At 36.5% G+C, this 26371-nt stretch overlaps 1 protein-coding gene across 2 annotated transcripts in view; it reads left to right on the top strand.

Annotated features, from left to right (window-relative positions):
• Nucleotides 1-26371, top strand: part of LCOR (ligand dependent nuclear receptor corepressor) — a 130220-nt gene that overhangs the window by 33054 nt on the left and 70795 nt on the right. For both annotated transcript variants that reach the window (XM_005698279.2, XM_018041311.1), the window contains 2 exons: nt 25211-25276; nt 25607-25686. The gene's annotated coding sequence lies outside the window, so the exon portion shown is untranslated. The remainder of the gene's footprint in view (nt 1-25210; nt 25277-25606; nt 25687-26371) is intronic.

The raw sequence follows: 26371 nt of genomic DNA, 5'->3' as shown, positions 1-26371 counted from the left end.
GTCAAATAAAGTGAGCCTGTGAGGCTGCAAAACAAGCAGGTATGCTCCGTTGTGTCTGACTCTTCATGACCCCATGGATGTAGCCTGCCAGGGTCCTCCTTCCGGGGAGTTTTTCCAGGCAAGAATACTGCAGCGTGTTGCCATTTCCTTCTCCAGGGATCATCCAGACCCAGGGATCAAACCTGCATTTCCGGCATTGGCAGGCAGATTCTTTACCACAGTGCCACCTGGGAAGCCACTTGAGGCTACAGATGCTCATACAAAAAGCCCTAGAAATTACGTCTCAAGGTGCTTTTAACCGAGGCAGGTTTTTACGTGAATCCTTTTAAATCAGAAAAGGATTTATTTATTTGGCTGCATCAGGCCTGAGTTGTGGCACTCAGGGTTTTGTTGTATATGCAGGGTTTTTCATTGTGGCACGTGGACTCTAGTTGCGGTGTGCACGCTCAGCAGTTGCAGCACGAGGGCTTAGTTGCTCCCTGACGTGTGGGATCTTCATTCCTCAACCAGGCATCAAACCTGGGTCACCTGCAATGCAAGGTGGATCGTTTCCCGTTGGACCACCAGGGAAATTCCTGTGTGAGACCTTCTTGAATGTAATCGTTATCTAAGTAGGAAAATATCAATACTGCGTTCTTATCCATTCCTTAACATAATAAAGGCCATATATGACAGTCTCACAGCTAACATCATACTCACGAAGGAAAAGCTGGAAGCATTTCTTTTAAGATCAGAAACAAGACAGGGATGCTTATTCTCACCACTTTTATTCCGTATGTATTGGAAGTCCTTGCCACAGCAATCAGACGAGAAAAGGAAAAGAATTTCAAATTGGAAAGAAGTAAAACTGTCACTGTTTGCAGATGGTATGATACTATACATAGAAAATCCTAAAGATGCCACCAGAAAGGCACTAGAGCTCATCTATGAATTTGGTAAAGTTGCAAGATACAAAATTAACATACAGAAATCTGTTGCATTCCTATACAATAACAATGAGATATCAGAAAGAGAAATTAATGAAACAATCCTATTAACCAGTCACATCAAAAAGAATAAAATAAACCTCAACCTAAAGAGGTTAGGAATAAACCTCTACCTAAAGAGGTTAAAGACATGTGCTTGAAAAACAGTGACACTGCTGAAAGAAATTGAAGATGAGACAAACAGATGGAAGGATACACCATATTAATGGATTGGAAGAATTAGAATTGTTAAAATGGCCATACTACCCAAGGCAATCTACAGTTTCAGTGCAGTCTCCATCAAAATACCAAGGATATTTTTAATTTAAAATTTTGTATGGAAACAGAAAAGATTGCAAATACAACAGTCTTGAGAAAGAAGAGCAGCACTGAAGGAATCATGCTCCCTGACTTCAGACTGCATGACAAAGCTGCAGTAATCAGACGTATGATACTGACACAGAACAGACACATAGACCTGTGGAACAAAATAGAGAGCCCGGAAATAAATCCACGTACCTTTAGTCAGTTAACCTATTGGCACTGGAAGCAAGAATATGCAATGTAAAAAGTCTCTTCAGTAAGTGATGCTCGGAAAAGTGGACAGCTCCATGTAAAAAGAATGAAATTAGAATATTCTCTAAACCATACATAGACCCCATGGATTAAAGACCTAAATGAAGTCTGGAAACCATAGAATTCCTAGAAGAAAACATAGGCAGAACATTCTTTGACATAATTCATAGCAGTGTGTGTGTGTGTGTGTGTGTGTAATTTTGATCTGTCTCCTAAGTCAAGGAAACAAAAGCAAAAATAAAAAATTTCCCTGGTGGCTCAAATGGTAAAGGATCTGCCTGCACTCTTGGAGACCCAGTTTTGATTCCTGCATTGAGAAGATCCCACGTAGAAGGGCTTGGTTACCCATACCAGTATTCTTGCCTGAAGAACTCCATGGGCAGAGAAGCCTGGCGGGCTATACAGCCTGTGGGGTCACAGAGTTGGATGCAGCTGACACTTTCAGATGAGACTTAATTAAACTTAGAAGCTCTGTTGCACAGCAAAGAAGACTATTAACAAAGCAAAAAGACAGCCTATTGAACAGGAGAAAATACTTGCAGATGATGAAACAATAAGGTTTATATCCAAAATATATGAACAGCTCATATAACTCAACATCAAAAAAAATTTGATTTAAAAATGGGCAGAAGACCAGAATAGACATTTTTCCAAAGAAGACATACCATTATCCAAAAGACAATGAAAAGATGTTCAACATTGTTAAGCATTCAGTTCAGTTGAGTTGCTCAGTCGTGTCCGACTCTTTGTGACCCTGTGAATCGCAGCACACCAGGCCTCCCTGTCCATCACCAACTCCCAGAGTTCACTCAAAGACACGTGATGCCATCCAGCCATCTCATCCTCTGTCATCCCCTTCCCCTCCTGCCCCCAATCCCTCCCAGCGTCAGAGTCTTTTCCAATGAGTGAACTCTTCGCATGAGGTGGCCAAAGTACTGGAGTTTCAGCTTTAGCATCATTCCTTCCAAAGAAATCCCAGGGCTGATCTCCTTCAGAATGGACTGGTTGGATCTCCTTGCAGTCCAAGGGACTCTCAAGAGTTTTCTCCAGCACCACAGCTCAAAAGCATCAATTCTTCTGCACTCAGCTTTCCTCACAGTCCAACTCTCACATCCATACATGACCACTGGAAAAACCTTAGAGAAATGTAAATCAAAGCCATAGTGAAATATTACCTCACAACTGTCAGAATGGCTGTCATCAAAAAGACCACAAAAAAAAAATGTTGCTAAAGATTTGAAAAAAAGGGAACCTTTGTACACTATTGGTGGGAAGATAAATTGGTGTAGCCACTATGGAAAACAATATGGAGGTTTCTCAAAAAAGTAAGACTAGAATAACTGTGTGACCAAGCAGTTCCACTCCTGGGTGTATTAATTGGAAAAAAAGAAAATGCTAACTCAGAAAGACACACTCACTCTGATGTTCATAGTAGCATTATTTACAGTTGCCAAGATATGGAAGCAACCTAAGTTGTGTTCATCAACAAATGAATGAATAGAAAATATGTGTGTGTGTGTGTGTGTGTGTGTGTGTGTACACAGTGGAATATTAACCAGCCATTAAAAAACTGAAGTTCTGCCATTTGCAGCAATATGGATGGACTCAGAAGGTATGCTAAGTGAAGTGAGAGAAATACAAATACCGTATGATGTCACTTACATGTGGAAGCTAATGTATTTATCAGAAAAGAAACACTCAGAGATAAAAAGAACTAATTAGTAGTTACAAGTGGAAAGAGAGAAGGGGTCAGGAGCAAGACAGAGGTAGGGAATTAAGAACAAACTGCTATGTATAAAAATAAAGCTACAAGGAGGTATAGTATGACATGAGGAACATAGCCAGAATTTTATAATAAATACAGATAGAATGTAACCTTTAAAAATTATGAATCACTATTTTATACACCTGAAACATATAGTATTATACATCAATAACTATGCCTCAGTTTTTAAACCAGAGAAATTTACTGCATCTTTGTCGTTCGTTTATATGATGTGTTTCTGGCATGTTGCAAGTGTTGTTTTGGAATTTGTGAACTGATGTTATTCTGTGTGCTTCATATATTCTCCTATTTAGTATTGCGTCAGTTACTTGACTGATTAATGGTGAAAATCCTTAAGGACTTGGCTGTCCTATTTGCATTTAGTTATTGATTTTACCCCTTTTTTCTTTTTTGGCTGCACCATGAGGCTTGTAGGATCTATGTTCCCTGACCAGGGATTGAGCCTGGTCTGGGCCCCTGAAGTGAAAGCTCCAAGCCCTAACCACTGGACCATCAGAGAATTCCTTTGTTTACTCCTTTTGGCTCAAAACTCCATTGCCCCAAAAGGCAGTGTAGCTTTTTAGTTCAGATTTCTTTTTAATAGTCACAGTGACCTTTACAGCTGTCAGTTTGAAACGGTATAATTTTGCAAAGTGGTTTATATTACTTGTTTTTCCTTGAAGGTTAATCAGTTTTTACAAGGTGATGATGATGGTTACTGGCTTTTTTAGGTTAATGTTCCTGTAAGGACCGCATAATAAGTATAAAATAGTAATAATAGCTGTTTCAGAATTGTTGGGAAGATTACATAAAATAATGAACGTCAAGTTTTAGAATACAGCCTTAATGTTAGCTGGCATTATAATTTTGTAATATGTGATATAAAATGATAAGGATGTTTATATATTCCATTTATGAACATGGTGTATAGCAAATATCAAGCCTGTTCCTTTTTTGGGATGTGAAGCAATAGTAATTTAAGAATATCAGCCAGTATTTTTGGTATTGTGATACTTTATAGATTTTCATAGTGGGACTGTCCTCTTAAAAACGATTAAGTCTGTTGCCTGCTAAACTTAACCACATTTTGGTGTTTGTAATTCAGTATTTTTCAAGATATTTCTCTCTTCTTTGGAGAGCACTAATTTAGTTATTTTTTATTTGATAATAGCTTCCTTTTAAGGGCATTTTGATACCCTAGAAACTGTTCTCAAACCTTTTTGGTCTTGAGACCCCTTAAAAATTATTGAGCTATTTGAAAAGCTATTGTGTTAATAATTTATTTGAAAATAACAATCATCAACCTATTATATGTTAACACTTTAGTGAAAATTGTAGTTTTCCAAAACAAAATAGTTAAGTGGGAAGAGGGGTGTTGTTTTTACATATTGCAAAATTCTTTGAAGTCTGTGTTAATAGAAGATAACTGGATCCTTATCTACTTTTTCATTCTGTTACTATGTTTATTATTTTGGTTGAAGTATTTGAAGAAAGTCTAGCCTCACACGGGAATAATATCAGAAAAGGGAGGAATATTTTAATAGTCTTTCAGATAACTGGATATTTTTCTTGGATACAGCACCAAAACTTCATGAGTAAGTTTCTTTTTATTTTCCTTTTAATTAATAAACTATTTTTTAGAGCAGTTTTAGGTTCACAGCAAACTGTAAAAAGTATTGTGTTCTCATATATGCATAAACCCCCCACTGTCAGCATTTATCAGACTTGATGAGCCTACATTGACCTATCACTATCACCCAAAGTCCATAGTTTACATTAGTGTTCACTCTTGGTGTTGTACGTTCTGTGAGTTTTGACACAGGTATCCATCACTGCAGTATCATGCAAAATAGTTTCACTGCCCTAAAAATCTCGTGTTCTGCGTATTAATCCCCCCTGCCCCCACTTCATCCCAGTCTCTGCAACCACTGAGTACTCTTTTCCTGGCTTGTACTGGCCTGGCTTCTCACTGTGGTCTTACATGGCCCTTTCTCTGTATTCAAGTGAAAGTGGGGAGCTCTCTCTGGTATCTGTTCTTTTTTATTTTTATTTTCTTTTGATTGAAGTATAGTTGACTTACAGTGTTTCAGGTATACAGCAAAGTGATTCATTATGTGTGTATGTATATATATATTTTTTCAGATCCTTTTCCATTTGGGTTATTACAAGATATGTAATTCCCTGTGTTATATAATAGATCCTGGTTTATTTCTTTGGTTTAGTTTTTAGTTGTCAAAGATTATAATTGTATAATATTGAGAAGTATAGAACAAAATACAGTTACTGGAAGATAATTACTCTACAATATTGTATTGGCCTCTGCCACACATCCGCACAAATCAGCCACAGATACACATAGGTCCCCTCCCTCCTGAACCCCTCTCCCATCTCCCACCCCATCCCACCCCTCTAGGTTGTCACAGAACACGGGATTGAGCTCCCTGTTTAGTAGTGTGTATCTGTTTTATTTGATTTGTAGAAAACTTTATAACTTTAATAAAGTTTAGTATTAGTGTTGCTTGTGCTGTTGGTGTGTAAGAATCCGTTGCTACATCTAAAGTCACAACATTTTACCCCCCTTTTTTTTTAAGAGTTTGATTTTCTTCCTTATGTTTAGATCTTTGATACATTTTGGGTTAATTTTTTTATATGGTGTGAGGTCAGAAATCCAACTTAACCTTTTGCGTGTGGCTCTTCAGTTGTCCCAACATCATTTTTTATTTATTTATTTTTTAATTGAAGGATAATTGCTTGGCAGAATTTTGTTGCTTTCTGTCACACAGCATCATTTGTTGAAAAGGCAGTTCTTTCCCACTGAGTAGTGCTGACAGTCTTGATAAAAACCAGTTGACCATTGATGTATGGGTTTACTTCTGGATTCTCAGTTCTGTTGGTCTGTATGCCTATCCTTGTGTCAGTGCCACACTCTTTTTTAAAGTTTGTTTATGTATTTATTTATTTTTACGTGCGCTGGGTCTGCGTTGCTTTGCGCAGGCAAAGTGAAGGCTGCTCCTTGTTGCGGTACATGGGCTTCTCATCGTGGCGGCTTCTCCTGTTGTGGAGCACAGCCTTCTAGGGTGTGCAGGCCTCAGTAGTTGCAGCTCACCAGCTTCGTAATCGTTCTGACCGTATGAAATTTTCCCAGACAGGGACTGCACCCATGTCCTCTGCATGAGCAGGCAGAGTCTTACCCACTGCATCACCAGGGAAGTCTAGTACTACCCTCTGATTATCGTGGCTTGTAATAATTTTTGAAATCAGGATATGGAACTCCTTCAGCTTTGTTCAGCTGTCTTTAAAACATGATTGTTCTGGCTGTTTGGGCTCCCTTGCAGTTCCATATGAATTTTAGGGTTAGTCTTTCCCTTTCTGCCAAAAAGAAATTTTGGTAGGGATTGCATTGAATATGTACATCAGTTTGGGGAGTATTGACATCTTAACAATATTAAGTATTCTGATCTAGGAACGTAAGATGTTTTTCCATTTATTTAGGTCTTTAATTTCTTTCAGCATAGTTTTGTACTTTTTACTATGCAGTCTGCCACCTCCTTAGTTAAATTTATTCCTAAGTATTTTACTCACTTTGTTACTATTGTAAATGGAATTGTTTCCTTCACTTAAGATTACCCATTGCTAGTGTATAGATGTGCACTGCTAATGTATAGAAACAGAAACAAATTTTGCATGGTTCTTGTATCTGGCAACCTTGATGAATTTGTTTATTAGGTCTACTAGTTTTTCTTCAGGATTTCCTATGTATAAGATCATGATATCTCTGAGGAGAGGTAGTTATTCTTCTTCCTTTTCAATCTGGATGCCTTTTATTTCTTTTTCTCTTACCAGTTGCCCTGGCTAGAACTTCCAGAGTGTCCAACAGAGTGAATATCCTTATCTTGTTCCTCTTCTTAGTGAGAAGCTTTAAATCTTTCACCACTGAGTATGTTAGTCCTGAATTTTTCATAGATGCTCACAGTCAGGTTGTAGAGGCTTCTTTCTGTTCCTAGATTCTTGAGTGTTTTTTATCATGAAAGGGTGTTGGAAGAGGTCAAATGTCGTTTTTGTGTCAGTTGAGATGATTGTATTATTTTTTCCCATTTCACTCTATTAATATGTGTTTGATTTTTTTCAATTGATTTTTATATGTTGAACCATGGGGTAAATCCGTGGTGCACAGTCCTCTTAGTACACTGCTGAATTTGGTTTGCTAATTTTTTTTTTTGAGGATTCTTGCATCTGTCTTCATAAGGAGATTGATCTGTAGTTCTCTTGATGTTTTTGTCTTTGGCAGGGTAAAACCAGCCTCATGTAATGAGTCAGGGGAGTATTCATTCCTTTATTTTTAGAAGAGTTCGAGAAGAACTGATGGTATTTTTCTTTTTTCTTTAAATGTCTGGCAGGGTTCATCAGTAGAACCATGTGACCCTTGACTTTTCTTTGTCAGAAGTTTTAAAAATTACTGTTTTTATATCTTTATTTTTATTGTCTATCTTTTTTTTTTTTTTTTTTTTGAGTACATTTTAGTAGTTTATTTCTAAGAATTTGTCCATTTCATCTGTGTTATCTACTTACTGGCATACTCTTGTTCATTTTATTTTTTTGTAACACTTTCTATTTCTGTCAAGTCAGTAGTGATGCTTTCATTTCTGATTTTGGTAAATTGAGTCTTCTTTCTGTGACTTCTTGGTCAGTCTGTCTAAAGGTTTTTCATTATTGTTAATCTTTTCAAAGAGGTTTTAGTTTCTCTGATTTTTCTCTATTTTTCTATTCTCTTGCTTCAAAAACTCCTTACCTACATCTTTATTTCCTTTCTTCTGCTTTATTATCATTTTGGTTCTTCTTTTTCTAGTTCCTTAAGGGTGGTAGGTTAGGTTATTGATTAGTGATAATTCTTTTTTTTAGTCTAAGTGTTTACAGCTATGAAATTTCCTCTGAACACTGCTTTTGCTGCATCTTATATATTTTGGTGTGTTGGGTTCATTCTCTTATTGTTATTCTCAAAATATTTTATAATTTTCTGTCTTTATTTTTATTTTGGCCATACTGTGTGACTTGCAGGATCTTAGTACCTTGACCAGGGATCAAACCTATGCCCCCTGCAATGAAAGTGTGGAGTCCTAACCGCTGGACCACCAGGGAATTCCTTATGGTTGTCTAACTTATATCTCTTAGTTGTTTCATCTATTATTGAAAGTAGAGTGTTGAAGTCTACAACTATTACTTTTCCTCCCTTCCACTCTGTCAGTTTTGCTTCATATTTTCGGGGGCTCTGTTGTTAGGTGCTTGTAAGTTTTTAATCGTTAAGTCTTTTTTTTTTTAATAGTGGTGTAGTTGATGTAGGGACTTCGTAGGTGATGCCATGGTAAAGAACCACCCTCCCAATGTAGGAGACCATCCCTGAGTGGGAAATGCTGGTTCGATCCCTGAGTCAGGAAGATCCCTGGCAGGTGGAAACGGCAGCCCACTCAGTATTCTTGTTGTGGAGTGGCTAAGATGTGTCTGACTCTTTGCAACCCCATGAACTGCATCATGCCAGGCTTGCCTGTCCTTCACTATATCCTGGAGTTTGCTCGGACTCACGTCCATTGTGTTGATGATGCCATCCAACGATATCATTATCACCCCCTTCTCTTCCTGTCCTCAGTCTTTCCCAGCATCAGGGTCTTTTCCAGTGAGTCAGCTCTTTGTACCTGGTGGCCAGAATATTGGAATTTTGAACAGTATTCTTACCTGGAAAATTGCACAGACAAAGGCGCCTGGTGCACTGGAGTCCATAGCATCACAAAAGAGTTGGACAGCTGACTGACCAAGCACCCACATAGTTGATATACTTCGTTATATAATAGAGGTTAAGGTGTACAACATAGTAATTCATAATTTTTAAAAGTTACATTTCACTTACAGTTACTGTTAAATCTTCTTGGTAGATTGACTTACAGTGTCCTTTGTCTACTATAACAAGCTTTATCTTAACATCTATTTTGTCTCATGTTAGTACATTCACCCCATTTTTCTTTCATTTGCTCTTTTCATGGGCTTTTTCTTTCATTTTTAACTTCTTCATGTCTTTGAATCTAATGTTGAGTTTCTTATACATAGCATATAGTTGGATCATGGTGGTTTTTTTTTTTATCCATTCTGGCTTTTATTGGAGAGTATAATCCATTTACATATAATGTAATTACTGATACGGAAGGATCTTTGCCATTTTGCTATTTGTTTTCTAACATATCCCATTTACTGAACTGTTAAGTCTTCCTTACTGCCTTTTATATCATATAAGTATTTCCTAGTGTACTACTTTGATTCCTTTTCCATTTTTACTATGCAATTTTTAGTTATTTTCTTAGTGTCTGTCTTGGGGATATATAGTTAACTTCTTAATTAATGATGACTTAGTTTCAATAGCATTACACAATACTTGGCGCATATGTAACTGTGTCCCTCAACTTTAGATTGGCATTGTACTGTCACAGATTTCATCTTTATACATTGTATGCTCATCAACATAGACTTACGATTATTTTTGTATTAGCTATCTTTTAATCACATAAGGGAAAAAAGAAATTACAAACCAAAACGCAACCCTTCTCCCTTCCTTCCTTTATCAAACATTTTATATGTGCTAAGTTGCTTCCATCCTGTCCGACTCTGCGACCCTGTGGACTACAGCCCACCAGGCTCCTCTGTCCATGGAATTCTCCAGCCCACTGGAGTGGGTTGCTGTGTCCTTCTCCAGGGGATCATCCCAACCCAGGGATCGAACGCACATCTCTTAACATCTGCTGCATTGGCAGGCGGGTTCTTTACCACTGGTGCCACCTGGGAAGTTCATTTTATGATAAAGTGGTTCGGTTATGCTTTCAGATACTATTCTAAATAGTTTGCAGATATTATCTTAATTTTTTGAGGTAAAAACAATTTTATAGCCCAGGAAGATGAGGCATAAAGAAGACAACTTACCCAAGGCCGTAGAAGCATTATAACACATAGTCAGAAATCTAAACCCAGGTAATCTGACTCCAGAATCCATGTTCTTAACTACCCATCTCTCACTTCCTAGAGTACTAGTATTCCTTCTATTACATTACAACATGGAGTGTAAAATTCAATTGGATACATAAAACGGATGCATTCATGTTGAAAATTCAGGATAGATAAAGCAAAGGGTACTGGGAGTCAGCTGGGAGGAAGACCTATGTCATTGAAGACCAAGCAAGATCACGACTTGAAATTTGAGAGAAGGCCTCTTTAAGCAAAGGAACAGGATGAGGCAAGGGATCAGACAAACAAAAACAAGGTGAATTTGAGAAACAATACTGTTGGGTTGAGTGTGCTTGAAGAACATTGGGAGAGTATATTGAAAAGGTCCACTTTAGGAAGAATGTAAAAGCTAGACCTCAGAGTTTGAAATTTACTCTACATGCATTAGATAATCACTGAACACTTTTGATCAGAGAAACTTACAAGAATTTACTTTACATGTACGTATATACGTGAATCTGAAGGCAAGCTCAAAATTTAGTGTCATTTTAAAATTTCTAAAATATGGTGAAGCTTATTTCAGTGGGGTCCAGATTAAAGTTTGATCTTTCGTACTGCTGTATATTAAAATGTTTTGGAGATGTGTTATAAAGTGATGATTTTGTAAATTTGCAAATTAGATACGTTTAAGTAAATGGGTTTGATTATATCAAAAGGGAGATGCTTCCTTTCAAAATCTTCTCTTGTGTGAGAGGTGGGGTGGTGTAATGTGCATTTAATTACATGCCATATACAGTAGTTCAGATCAGCAGTGTTTTTTGAGTCCTTCTGAAACCAGTGTGTTTGCCAAATACTGAATGTATAACCATAAATAAGACTTAATCATATTTTCTCAGTCTCTTTTTCTTCCTAACTGGTAAACATTGGAATGCTCTAGTATTCATTCTTCTTCCTTTCCTCTTTCTTTTGTTTATATTCTTTACCATTATAGTTTATCACAAGATATTGAATATAGTTCCCTGTGCTGTACAGTAAGACCTTGTTTATTTTATAGATATTAGTTTGTATCTGCTAATCCCAAACTCCTAAGTTATGTCTCCCTCACTCCCTTTCCCCTTTGGTAATCATGGGTTTGTTTTCAATGTCTGTGAGCCTATTTCTGTTGTTTTTCTTCTTTTAGATTTCACATATAAGCAATGTCATATGGTACTTGTCTTTGTCTTACTTAATATGATAATCTCCAGGTCCAACCATGTTGCTGCAAGTTTCATTGTTGTTTTTTTAAAAAAAGCAAATAGAACTCGGTATTATTTATTGTTTGCAGCATATGGGATTTTAGTTCCCTAACCAGGGATTGAACCTGTGCCCTCTGAAGTGGAAGTGTGAAGTCCTAACCACTGGACCACAAGGGAATTCCCCAAATTTCATTCTTTTTTATGGCTGAGTAGATGCCTCTAGTCAAAGCTATCGTTTCTCCAGTAGTCATGTACGGATGGGAGAGTTGGACTTTAAAGAAGGCTAACCAATGAAGAATTGATGCTTTTGAACTGTGGTGTTGGAGAAGACTCTTGAAAGTCCCTTGGACTGCAGGGAGATCCAACCAGTCCATCCTAAGGGAAATCAGTCCTGAATATTCATTGGAAGGACTGATGCTGCAGCTGAAACTCCAGTACTTCGGCCACCTGATGCAAAGAGCTGACTCATTTGAAAAGACCCTGATGCTGGGAAAGATTGAAGGCAGGAGGAGAAAAGAACGACAGAGGATGAGATGGTTGGATGGCATCACCGACTCAGTGGATACGAGTTTGAGCAAACGCCGGGAGTTGATGATGGACGGGGAGGCCTGGCGTGCTGCAGTCCATGGGGTTGCAAAGAGTCAGACACGACTGAGCAACTGAGCTGAACTGATACATATATCTGATATGCGTATCTTCTTTGTTCATTCATCTTTTAATGAACATTTAGGTTGCTCCCATGTCTTGGCTGTTGTAAATAGTGCTGCTGTGAACATTGGGGAGTGCACGTATCATCTTGAAGTAGCGTTTTATCCAGATGGATGTTCAGGAGTCGGATTGCTTGATCATATGGCAACTCTCATTTTTTAGAGTTTTTACAGGAATCTCCATACTGTGTTCCTGTCATAGTGGCTGCATCAGTTTACACTCCTGTCAACTAATGTAGGAGGATACTCTTTTCTCCACATTCTCGTCAGCATTTATTACTTCAGAACTTTCTGATGATGGCCATGCTGATCAGGGTGAGGTGATGCTTCGTTGTAGGTTTTATTTACATTTCTGTAATAAATAGTAATGGTGAGCATCATTTCATGTGCTTATTAGCCATCTGTATGTCTTTTCTGGAGAAATGTCTGTTTATGTCTTCTGCCCATTTTTTGATTTGGTTTCTTTTCCTTTTTAAATACCCTTATTGAGTGGATAAGATCTTGTTCATGCATGCCAAGTCACTTCGCTCATGTCTGACTCTTCAACCCTATGGACTGTAGCCCACCAGGCTTTGTCCATGGGATTCTCTAGGCAAGAATACTGGGGTGGGTTGCCATGCCCTCCTCCAGATCACTTCAACCCAGGAATCAAACCCATATCTCTTACGTCTCCTTAATTGGCAGGTGGGTTCTTTACCACTTGTACCACCTGGGGAGCCCAGATAAGATTTCATGTATTTCTAAAGCTTTAAGTTCTGTCTGTACTTAGATGATTTCCAGTTTTATTTCCCTGGTCCCATTGTCTCCTATTTCAAAATCACCCGTCCAGTTGTTTTCTGCACACACTCACTTTGATTTCCAAGAGACAAGTCAGATTTAACGTGTCCAAAACTGAACTAAATTTCTCTGTTCCACTTGTTTCTCCTCCAGTCTTCTCTTAGAAAGTTACATTACCATTTACCCAGTTCTCAGAGGGGTCACGAAGAGTCGGACATGACTGAGCGACTTCACTTTCCCTTTTCACTTTCATGCATTGGAGAAGGAAATGGCACCCCACTCCAGTGTTCTTGCCTGGAGAATCCCAGGGATGGGGAAGCCTGGTGGGCTGCCATCTCTGGGGTCGCACAGAGTTGGACACGACTGGAACGACTTAGCAGCAGCAGCAGTCCTCTCCCGCATTCTGCTAGTGCGTCATCAAAGCAAGTTGGTTCAATCCTCAGGTTATACTCTGTATCCATTCACTGATTTCTGCCTCCACCACTGCCACTCTGGTTTGTCACCATTATTTCTTATGAAGGCTGTTGTAATAGTCTCATTACAATACTTTACTCATTATCAGTTATCTTTGCAGCCACCTGGTAAACTTAAACAATATAAATCTGATCATATTACTTCTGCCACTACCCAGATATAAAATTAGTGGATTTCTGTTAAATTCAGATCCCAATCGTCTCACATAGCCTCTGTGATCTTGCCTCTAGATATCTGTCTCATCTCCTACTTTTACTTTGCCCAGACCACACCAGTTTTCTTGCTGTTTCTCAGATATACCATACTTCATACCCTTCACTGCTTCAGTACTGTTCCCTCTGTCTAGAACGTTCCTTTGTCTTGAATATCTAGATGACTTGCTCACTCAGTTCATTCAGTGCTCAAAAATTCAGCCTCTTAAAGAGTCTTTTCCGGACCTAAGAATTCTCTGCCCTACTCAGTTTTTCCTCAGCATTTCTCAGTGTTACCAGTAATAGTTTTTCAGGGTTTAGTTATTGCCCACCCCGCACCCCCACCACCAGTCTGCTATATTCTTCGACCAGTTCTCTTGCTTATCTTTACCACATGTTATTCATTGTCATTGTCATCATTATTTATGTATTTTTATCTCCTCTGCCAGAATTAGAGTTCCGGATATGAACTTTTGTCTGTGGTGTTCACAGCTGCATCGGTAGTGACTGACTCATAGTAGGTGCTCAGTAAATATAAGTAAATAAATATCTGTAGTCCACCAAAGACAAGAGCCTCAGAAACAACAGAACTTAGAAAAAAGAAATGACTGAACTCTCAAACAATATTTTTAGTATCTTTGAGAAAATATGTAATACCAGGGCTATTATGAATTCAGTAGTGCTTTTTAAAGAAATAATGCATTTTGTTCACAGCAAAAAATGCATTTAGAAAAGTAGTGGCTGTATGTGCAAGCACATTTTTATTTAATTTGCAAACAGTGCTCATGTGGATGTACTGACCTTCTAATGACTGAGTTTCTCTAAGGAATTGTGGCCCACAGATTGTGAACTCCTGATGTAATTGACTCATTCCTAATCAACTTCAGATTTGCATTTAAATGGCTTCTTTTTAGCATAATTACTGTACCCAAGACAGTTTGATAGAAAAAATGAACCAAAACTGCCCTTGAATTTTCAAAGAACTAAATCCAACTGACCTAGTTACTTTCTACCTTTGCAATTTTGGCTACTTAATATCACGAAATCTCATTTATGGCATAATGTATGTAAATATAATTATATGAAATTATTTTGGTAATGTTCCAGCTACTCAAGATGTATTTTCCCTCCTTAATGTATTAATACCACTGTTTTTCAGGACTTCATCTCTCTCAATTGATTTCTGTCTTTGCTGTGATTACAGCTTTGCACACCAAAGTGTGTCCTGTCATCTCTGTTCATGGGCCGGCAAAGCAAGCCATTAATTACGTTCTGGTTTTAGTTCATAGATACAGAAACCTTTTCCCATTAGATATCGGTTGCTCTTCTGTTTCATTTATTTCTATTTCTTTGGGTCTTCAACATGCTAGACTCACAAAATGAATCATTTTAAAATCTTAAACCCGTGAGGTAAATAGAAGGGTATATTTGTATTTATCCAAGTAACACTTACTGACTGCAGTTTGGGAACAGGCAGGCTGATGTTAAGAAAAAGAAGAATAGGTTCCTGTTTATTGCTCAAAAATCTAGTAGGTAAAATCCACCCCCCCCCAATTTTTTTTTTTTTTAATGAAAGTATAGTTTTCTAGCAGTGCAACTTCAGCACTGATGGGGATGTTCCTAACTTTGCCTGAGATTTTGGACTGAGATGAAGGATGCCTTAAAATTAACTAGATTACGGGTTGCAGGGGAACATTCTGGGCAGAAGGCTTGCTGTGCTTAAAAGGCATGGAAGCATTGACATGTGTGCAATGATCAATCAGTCTGCCCAGAGCATAGAACATGGAGAAAGAAAATGGCAGGGCAGACAGAAAAGTAGTTTGGAACTAGACAGACCCTCAGTGATCTTGCATACCAGCCAGGAATTTGAAGTCTTCAGTATTGTCAGTAGAAAGCTATCAGAGATTTTTAAAACTGAGAAAAGATGGAAGAGGTTTGGTGGCAGTCTGAAGGATGGTTTTTGGTAGATTTGGTGATGTAGGGAATATTATTAAGTAGTCAGATGAACTAAAAATCAAGAGATGTTATTAGTAGGTTGTGTGAAGAAGTGAAAAGCCTGGACTTGATAGAGTCACTGGCTTGGTTTTAAACCGAGGGTCTGTGTCTTTATAGTTATATGAAAAAAAAATGGCTGCTTTGATTTTCTATTTTCTTACATATATTAGGTAATAGCAATAATATCTGTTTCACAGTGTTCCCCTGACGATATTATCATAATGGGTATGAAGTACCTGATACAGTACTTAGCTTGTTTGATACCAGCTAAGGGCTCAATTATTATCTATTATTATCAACATGAGTGACATGTACGGTAATTACCAAGGTACAAAATGGTGAAGGCCTGAATTTAGGAGTGGAAAAGAGAACAGATATGAGTGGACCTTTTCTCATTCAAGTGAATAGGATCGACTGATCTAGGGAGAGAATGGAATCATGAACCAACTGAGATCTGTAACCGGAATGACTTGGGAAGGGATTAGTGGTGCCGTTTTCTTGGTAAGGAGTACAAGAGTCATCGTTGGTTGAAGTGAGGGGAGAGGCGTAGGATGATTTTGATTTTGGGAGGTATTTGGGATATCTTGGTGATGATATGAAGCAGGCAATTAGAAATAAGGTCTGGAGCAAGAGATAAGAGATTGGAGTTGTCGGTATATGCATGGTACCAGAAATGTGTGTAAATCTTAACGGCAGGGTATGTATTTTAAACATTTGCTCTATATCCCCACACTGCTGAGTTCTGTATTACACGCTTGATTGGTTCTTATTATTAAGTGTGAGATATAGGGTGACTTTGTATGTAGAAAAGATAATAACATAGTTACTTTGATTTCTAATTTAAATGTTTATTTAAATTTATAAATTTAACCGTATTCTCTTAAAATACAGATCTTACTCCAAATATTTTAGTTAACTTTAAACATTTCTATCTATAAACTTAAAATGTTATATTTTGCCTTTAAATACTGATTTAACAAAACCTTCTTAGATGCTTTTAAGTGTTGTTATTCTTAAATTGCATACATATTGTAACAAAGTATGTAAACTTAGTAAGGTTTCAGCCTGCAATCAGACCTAAATCACCTATTCAATTCTGCATTTCAAATTAAAGTTCTCAACACAGGTTAACAGGCCAGATTTTCTTAAAACGTTGTAAATATTTACTAAATATGCATACTTATTTTAAAAGCTTCATTGACATATAATTTATGTACCTTACAAGTCACTGATTTTTATTATATTTAGAGTTATGTAGCCATCACCAAAATCTAATGTATTAGAATAAGTCTATCATCTCGGAAAAAAAAACATGTCTTTCACAGTTATTCCCATTTTCACTCCCAGCCCTAGGAAAACCACTACTTTTAATCTCTACGAATTTGGTTTTTTTGGACGTTTCATGTAAATAGAACCATATAGTATGTGATATGTTATTTGTGGCCTTTTTCACTTAGCATAATGTTTTGAAGTTTGTTCATCCTGATTGTAAAGTATTCCATGGTACTGACGTTTTGGCTTCCCAGGTGGCTCAGTGGTAAAGAATCCGCCTGCCAGTGCAGGAGATGCGGGCTTGATCCCTGGGTTGGGAAGATCCCCTGGGGGAGGACATGACAACCCTCCATGTTCTTGCCGAGGGGGCCCATGGACAGCGGAGCCTGGTGGACGGGCTATAGCCTGTGGGGTTGCAAAAGAGTCTGATATGACTTAGCGACTAAACAACAACAAAATGGATATGCTGCATTTTATTTATCCTGGATTACTTCTTAATGTAAAATAGTTACGGTTTAATTCTCTTAAATCACTCCTATGCTTTTTTTTTAAGGGAAAAACTTGAAAATAAGTGAACTAAGCTACTGCCCTAAGTTAGAAACTTAATAACAGCAGAATAAACCCACAGAAAATAGAAAGATAATGAAACTTAGAGTAAAAATTGATGAACCAGAGAACAAAGAGAAGATCAAGAGAAGTCAAAAGGGAGTTGGGAGGGGGGACTAAGAAAACAGACCTGTTAAGATTAATCAAGGAAAGAAAGAAATAATATTGTGAAAATGAAGATTACTGATAAAGAAGAGATAAGGGATTTACAGCAACATTATTTTACAATAGCCAAAAGGTAGAAGTAACTACGGTGTTCGTTGATGTATGAATGGAGAAATATGATCTGTGTATTAACGGAATATTATTTAGCCTTAAAAGGGACAAAAATCCTGTCACATGCTGCAGGACGGATGAAGCATGAGGATATTATGCCAGTAACTAAATGAAGTAAGCTAGTAACTAAATGACAAATACGTACTCTATTATTCCACTTAAGAAGCGCTTGCAATAGTTGCAGTTGTACAAAGTAGAATGGTAGCTGGCAAGACTGGGAGTAGACGCAAATAGACAATTACCCTTCCACTGCATAGTATATAGTTCCAGTTTTCTTCTTCAGCAAAATGAAAGAATCACTGGAGATGGATGATGGTGCCAACAATCTAAAATTTTATGCAGCAGTAAATGTAAAAATAATTAAAATGATAAATTTTATATTATGTATATTTTGCCACTGCTTTCAAAAAGATAAGGGAAAATACTATATACCAGTAATTTTTAAATTAAAGAAAAATATAACTTCCCAAAAACTGACTCAAGAAATAAAAAGCTTGAATAGTTCTATAACTATTAAATAAACTTAATAGTTAAAACAAAGAGAATAACCCCAGAATGCTTTACATGTGAGTTCCTCCCTACTTTTTTTAAGGAAGAAAGCTTCCCACTTTTCTGTCACCTCCTACAGAAAGTAGGAAAAAAGGAAATATATCTCAGTTCTTTCTAGAAGGATATTTGTCAAACCAGACATAAAAGAAAGAAAATCATAGGTCAGTTTTACTCATGAAATAGATTAGCCCTTTAGTAATAGAAAAATTCTTCACTTTTTGGTTATATGCTTTTTTTCTTTTTTAAATTCTTATTGAACTGTTATGTTGTGTTAGTTTCACGTGTACAGCAAAGTGAATCAGTTATACATATCCATATATTCACTCTTTAAAAATTATTTTCCCATGTAGGCCATTACCGAGCATTGAGTAGAGTTCCCTGTTGTATCAGTTCAGTTCAGTTCAGTCGCTCAGTCGTGTCCGACTCTTTGCGACCCCATGAATCGCAGCACGCCAGGCCTCCCTGTCCATCACCAACTGTAGGAGTTCACTCAGATTCATGTCCATCGAGTCAGTGATGCCATCCAGCCATCTCATCCTTTGTCGTCCCCTTCTTCTCCTGTCCCCAATCCCTCCCAGCATCAAAGTCTTTTGCAATGAGTCAGCTCTTCACATGTATAGTAGGTTCTTATTAGTTATCTACGTTTCATACTTTATCCTTGAGTAGTTCTTTTTCTGATTGTTATTGCCATCTCTGTTGCTTTTTTTCTTCGTACCTTTTTACATTTGTCTCACAGCTGGGCCTCCCTCTTTAGTTCAACATGCCTGTGTCACTTTGCGTCTGTTAGGAACGTGTGTTACTGTGCCCTGTTATTTAGGCACTCAGTCGTGTCCCATCATTAGCAGCCCCATGGTTCACCAGGCTCCTCTGTCTGTGGGATTTCCCAGGCAAGAATACTGGAGTGGCTTGCCATTCCGTTCTCCAGATCTTCCCAACCCAGGGATCGAACTTGTGTCTGCTGCATTGAAAGGTAGATTCTTTACCAGAGACAGGGAAGCTCATGCTATGCCCTGTCACTTTTTTCTCTTTTGCTTAGTTAGTTTAATTGATTAATATTTATTGTAACATGTACATGTTTGATATTTTTCCTGAAATTGTTTTTTTGTTTCTTGTTTAGCATGCTTACTTTTAGTTTAGTTTTAAATTTTACTTCCTTTTATAGTTGTTGCTTGTTCTTTATTTCCTCCCGTGATTGGAAATTCTTCAGCCTTATCCAATAAATAAAACAAATTTATTTTAAACCTACATTTTCTTATTAACATCAAAGAGTAATGACTATTACAAACTGTTCCCTCATCCTGCATGCACACTTGATCTAAGCATACTTTGTTTATTCTTCTTCACCTAAGATTTTTTGTAACAGTTTGGGATGTTATTCCTACATCATTAATTTAAAAAATTATACTGTGTTTATTTAAAGAATTCTTTATCTCTTGTATTAAACTGAATCTCCTCATATTAGTAACAGGTGTTTATACTTAACTGTTAGTTTTGCTGGTACATTGCTTGCCATTTTTTGTTTTTAACTTTTTATTTTGTATTGGGATATAGCCCATTAACAAACAGTGTTGTGAGTTTCAGGTGAACAGCAAAGGAACTCAGCCATACACTGTTATTCTTCATATAAAGTGTCATTTTTAGGAGGTTTTTGTTCTGAACTTTTTATTTTAGCTCAACTACTTTATCTGTTACTAGTACCCAGAGTAAATGGATGTCTTACTTTTTAAATCAGAGCATATCTAGTATTTTTATTTTATCCATATCTGTGAATAATAGATTGGCTTTATAAATTTGTTTTTTATTTTTAACCTTCAGAATTTTGTAAACATAGCTCCATTGGCTTTTAGCATTTACTTTTACTGATGAAATGACTGTCATTCTGAATCTCTTTCCTCTTATTTTGTGTAAATTAAGTAAAATTTTCCCCTTATTTTGGAGTTTTTAAACTTTTATTTTTGAAATTCAAGTATTCTGCCAGGAGAGTTACATGTATGAATACACTTTTTTCCCCGGAGTATTCTGCCCAGTACTTCTCAAAACACATTAACTGTGAAGATGCATAACAGTATTCAACATTAGGAAGTTTTCTTTTTGTTCTCATCTTCCCCCTTCATCCCACCCCCATTTCTTAAATTTAATTTTTGAAAATTTTTATTATTTGCTCTCTCTTGTTCTGGAAATCCTCTTTCACAGATAATGAATATCCTGCCCTCCTCCTCATCTCTAATCTTTTTCACATGATTTCTTTGACTTCAGATTTACAATGCATTATGAGGACATTTCTTTAATTTTTAAAATCACTAATTGGTTGTATCTTTTTCTGTTTAATACTTTTATTTGGTTATTTTGGCAGTTTGGGTTTTCTTTTTTTTCCTCCGCAAACACATATTCTGCACTCCTGGCAGCTTGCTTTTTGCTTTAAATGCTGTTCTTCCCTGGCTTCAATAGAAACACTGTAATTTTTTTCAATCTCTAGTGTTTTTCTTCATTAATTCTGTTTCAGTTTGGGCTGTTAGTTTTGACTGGGTTATTGTTTGTCCTCAGTGTGTCTTATCAGGTTCTTTCATCAGTGTTTGTGCTGGGTGATTCTCAGGATGGTAAGTGAGCCTGCAGATGTGCTCCTCACAGAGTGTGGGCTGGGAGCAGATGCTCAGGGAGAGAGGAAGAAGTCTTAATGAGTGTAATTGTCCAGCAGGGGTGGATTGCCTAGAGTAATGAGAAGACAAGCCTGGGTTTTGCTCTTTACGCGTAGTTCATCCAGACTGCTTTGGTTGTATGATAGATACCTTAAAGTAGATGAAACATCGATTAAAAGGGTTTAATTACCTCTCTTCCTTTGGATTGAGTATAAAAAATTGTGTAATCTGGTGCTTTTTAATTATTCATTTTGGTGCTTACTTTAGTTAAAACCCTGAGTTTTAAGCAAAAAACTCCAGATACTATCAGTCTCTTTTTTTGTGTATTAAGATACTAGTTGATGATTGTTACCAGCAAGCACCTTTGAACTGATATTTTATAAAATAATGATACTGTATTGAAGATTGAGCTCTTTTTTTTTTTTTTTTTATACCAGGCATATCCAAGGGACCTTGATGTGAAAATTGTCTCTCAGACTGATAATCACTGTACTGTTCTCTCAGGAAAGGTTCCCAAGACGTGTGAACCATTTTTTCATTCCATCTATGATATTTTTCTTATTTCAGAAGTACAGGCTGTTGCTTAACTTAAGTTGTCTGTGTATTTGATATATTCCTCTCATTACTTTTCATAATCTGCTTTTCCCATTTTGGTTAGAAATAGAGTAGAGATTATGATTTAGATTGAAGAGGGTAATATGTGAGAAATTTTAATCTTCTGTCTTTTGTTTTTGAGAGGTAGGTTATTAAAATCAAACTAAAAACCAGAGAGCCCTAGTGTAAGAGGAACACTGCGGGAAACAGGAAGGCCTTCCTTCCTAGCCTTCATGGCGTATTAAATCTCCTAGAGGACCTACACATATGGAAAGAAAGACAGAAGCCGGGTTTTGATAGCCTATGACAAATCTTATATTACAGAATACTTACATAGACAGTGCTTTGCATGTGATATTAATAGAAAAGAGAAAACATAGGGCAATTAACATTTATTTAAAAGAGAGGGAGTGATAGTGTGAATTCTGAGGATGAGGAAACTGGAAACCCAGGCTCCTTCCTTGAGGGCGGGTACCATGTGTGATCATCATTGCCTACCTATTCAGTGCTTGTCACTGTCCCTGATAGCTGGTAGGCTTTTGGTTAATGTATGTTAGATAAGCAAATATCTATTTGTTGAATAAGCTGAAGAATGCCTTGACGGAGATAATATATTTGGGCAGAAGTGAAATGAAAAAGGCTTCAGAAAATATGAGGACATAGATAGATGATTGAACACATTAGGATACCAGCCTGGTTGGAGCTGTGATAATGAGCAGGAAAGTTTTGAGAAATAAGGCTGTCAGTGGTAGGTTAGGGTCAAATTATTAACTATAAATAGTTTTGATTGCTAGACTTAGGAATTTGGGATTTGTTTTTAAAAACAAAGTGTGGTTTTGGTGAACAGTTGGTCACATTGTTAAAGTAGTGTTTTAGGAAGACAGTCTGAAGACACAGTGATTGTCTTCAGGTTGCAGTAAGAAGAGATTGGAGACCAGCTTTCATTCCAGTTGCAGTGTTGGATAGGGATTCTTTGGCCAGTAGTCATGCTTAATAAAATTATTAATATTTCTTTACATGTAATATGTTACATACAGGTGAGTTTTAAGCCCTGGTGATTGAACAGAATGACATAGCTGTCTTTTTCATTATGTATTTAATTTTCCTTGGCATTTTGTTGTTGATCTTCATGGCTTTTCTATGAGATCATGGTATAAATTTTGAATACATTTATTCTTTTCTTATTTGACTTTTGTTAATGTCAAGCATAGCACATGAGACATTCCTTGTTGCTATGCAACTGCTAAATTCAATATTTAGTATTAATAAAACTGAGTGGCATTAAATTCAGTTAAGCAGAGTCGGCAAAACATGACTTAACGGTGTCTCATCAGTATTTGTATGGTTTAATGTATTGTTGCAGACATGCACAAAAGAGTAGTGACTTGTTTACAGTTGCTGTTTTGATCAAAATTAATTGTGGTTAAATCTTTGCTTTTATGGCCCGATTTTTTTTTTCTTGTTTGATTATTTTTGGTCTTTCCCTTTTCCTGCTCTTTGATAATGTGATTCAATTTTTGTTAGTGTTTTTATGTTATTGATGTTTTTACTATTCTTTCTAATTCTGTTATCTTTTGTAATTTTTAAAATTTTACCCACCAAGGCTTTTATTTGATTTTTTTCTTTCTTAGTATTATTTTTTGCTATATTTACATTTTCCCTTTCAAGAATTTATGCTAAGCATACACATTTAAAATTTGTCATTATTTCATATAAATCCAGGTGAAAGGATATTAGATTTGCTCTTCAGAATAAGAGCCACCCATAATCCCCTTTAGTTATTTGCAGTGTGTACTTGGTACTTGCCAGATATTCAAACACTTTTCATTAATATTTGTGAAGTTAGAAATCCATTTTGGGAGTAAGAGGGCTCTAGAGGCAGGCTACAGGATTTTTTTTTTTTTTTCTTTGTAAGCTAGTGTTGGAAATATCTAGTTTGCAGACCCAGGATAGGCAGTACCTAGCATTTCCTTCTCATTCCCTCACCACCACCTCCCCACCCTCAAAAACTTTAGCCCAACACTTAACCTCCCTAGTGTAGAGAAAAGAGGACATAGTGATTTAGTGAACAGTGTTTTAATTATAGTAGGCAAATAATAAACAGGGTAGATATTTCCCATTTGTTTGAATGGGTAGTTTGGTTTTGCTAATGTCCTTGGAATAATTTTGATGGGAAGAACAAAAGAGAGTTGAAAAACGATTGTTAATAATAAATGAAAAACTTAGAATCTAGAAATCATGAAAATAGTACAAGAAAGTCAAGTAACTACAGTGTAGATGGTACAGACTCTAGGGTTTACCCTATTGAATATGATGACTTAATATTAAGGACAAAGGAATCCTTTACAGTACAGTGTTACTCTTATAAGGAGATAAGATACTGTTTCTTGGGACCATCTTTCTTACACCCTTGTTTTCCAAAGTCTTCCTGGTGATTGTGGTTAGGAAACGTCCCTGTTTGTGGGCTCATGTGCCCACCAGGCTATAGGGTTTTAAATTAGTGGTTCCCTCACTTTTGAACATGGGGGTACTTTTTAACAATTGAAAAAAAATTGTAAACCCTTAGGTGATAATCAGATTATGTGACAAAATGCATAGTGACCCAAACTACTAGGAATTCAGTAACACTTACATATTTTCTTAATTACAATAATATTTCTGTACATTTGAGAAGTTGTGTGTACATGGAATGCACAAGACCATTTATTTCTTTCTTAAGGTCATGCTTAAAGGATGTGGATTTATAGACCTCTTGTTTTACTTACTTGAGCTCCAAATGAGGTCATGATACATAGAGTTTGGGAACTGCTGTACTAACCCATTATTTGTTGTGTTGTATGAAGGTACAGTTGTCTTCTCTTTTGCATTTTCCTCCTTACTCTTAATACCCATAGATGACAGCAAAGATATTTTTTAACTTGTTTTTCATTGAGTTAATCAGTGGTATTTGAGGTAATATATTAGAAAAGTTTATTTTTTGTTTTCATTTTCTAAACATCTCTGTATAGGTATCTTTGGATTCTCTTTCTCTCTCTTTTTGTGTGTATAATCAGTGGTTCATAAAGGAACCCAGTAGTTACTGTGGCAGTGTGAACTAATGACAAAGGTCTTTTTCTTTTTGTGATACAAATGTTGTTTTCAGTGAGGCTTTTCCTTCTTAAAAAACTGTTAGATTGAAGAATCTATTAACTCAGTTCATATTCAGAAATACACTGTTTAGATTAACCCAGAAGACTGAAAATTTTGAAGCAGTTTGACTCTTCATTGGGAAAGGTGCCTCTTAAAATGAAGTTTGAAAGTTTATGTAAAGAGGTATTTGGAATTTTGTAAGATGGTAAGAGACCTCATGAATTTACATTCCTTCATTGGTTATTTCTCCTGTTGTTTTGTATTGTCCTTGAATGGGTTGTGAATTTGTATTGAGTGTTAATCACTGACAGAAATGCAAATACTCCTTTTAGATTCGTCATTGACACTCTCCTCAGCATCCTTTGAATAATAATCTGGAGGTCCTGAGAATGGAAAGAAAGCACCATCATTTTTTCATGCAACTAGGTTAAAATTACTGTAGGGAATGTTATTGTAATAATGAATTTTTTTCATCCTTTCAGGGTTTGAAAGTATTCTTGAAGGGCTGTTTGGACCTGCATTATTAAAAGATCTCAGTTTATTTAAAGGTATTCAAAATCTTTCTTTGGTATTTCAAATTCTTCCTGGTGACATAAATGATATCTTGGTGACTTAAGCCCCAGTCTCCTCCTTTTTATTCACAGTTTTATGTGGGATGACGGTATACCCATGTAAGCATCTTTTTGTATGTAGTTATCTGTGATAATGCAAATATATTTATGAATAAGGTATATTAACTAGTGAACAATTATTGCAGATAAGGAGCCTGTATTTTTGGTGTAGTTAAACCAGATAATATTTTTGAAATTAGTTCTCATTTGTTTCCTGAAAAATCCTCTTTTGTGACTATTAATTTGTTATTCCTACTATTTTTGCAGACTGTGAACCTGAAAGCATTTCTGATTGGACTTTTGATGAAAATTGTCTGTTCTGTTGCTTGAGAAGAGATAAAGTAAAGGTAACCAAGAAACTTGTGAAACTTGTCTAGTGTGGTATTTTATAGATTTTATTTTCCAAAAACTTGGTTAGTTTGTTGGAGGATTTGTAGGAGTACGGATTCCATGTTCATTTATAAAGGACTTGATAGTAACTTGGTTTAGCAATTTAGACTGTTTCTAGTCTGTTGTTCAGTCTGTTGAGAAATCTGTATCCCAACATGCAATGCTCTATTTATGTAGTTCACTAGACAGAATAATTAACTAGGTCTCAAACTGTTGTGTTATTTTAAATATGAAATGTAATGGGAGTCATTTATACAGTAACAAGGACCTAGATCAAATAGTAACTAATTCATGTAGACTTACGATGGACTGTGATTTAGGCCGTCTCATGTTTCTTCATAATATTTGAGCATGGATGCTGTTTGTATTCAGTGTAGAAACTGGCTGTACCTTAGGGTTTCTCTTGCTTTATTGCTTTGTGTTAAACATAAAAAGAATTTTGGTTTAGACGCTTCAGTTGTTGGAAATTATTTATAATGATTTACAGTCTTATGTTCCTTTTCATGGTATTTCTACTCCATGGAAATGTTTAAAACGTTGGAAAGATTTTTACTTCCTTCCTTTTCCTTGTACACTTCTGACTTCAAATCATTGACCAGGTTGTATCAGTTCTTCTTTGTATTGAATATCATTCTTTCTCTT

This window comes from Capra hircus, chromosome 26 (assembly GCF_001704415.2).
Source record: "Capra hircus breed San Clemente chromosome 26, ASM170441v1, whole genome shotgun sequence".
NCBI lineage: Eukaryota > Metazoa > Chordata > Mammalia > Artiodactyla > Bovidae > Capra > Capra hircus.
This window is presented reverse-complemented; position numbering and strand designations above follow the sequence as displayed.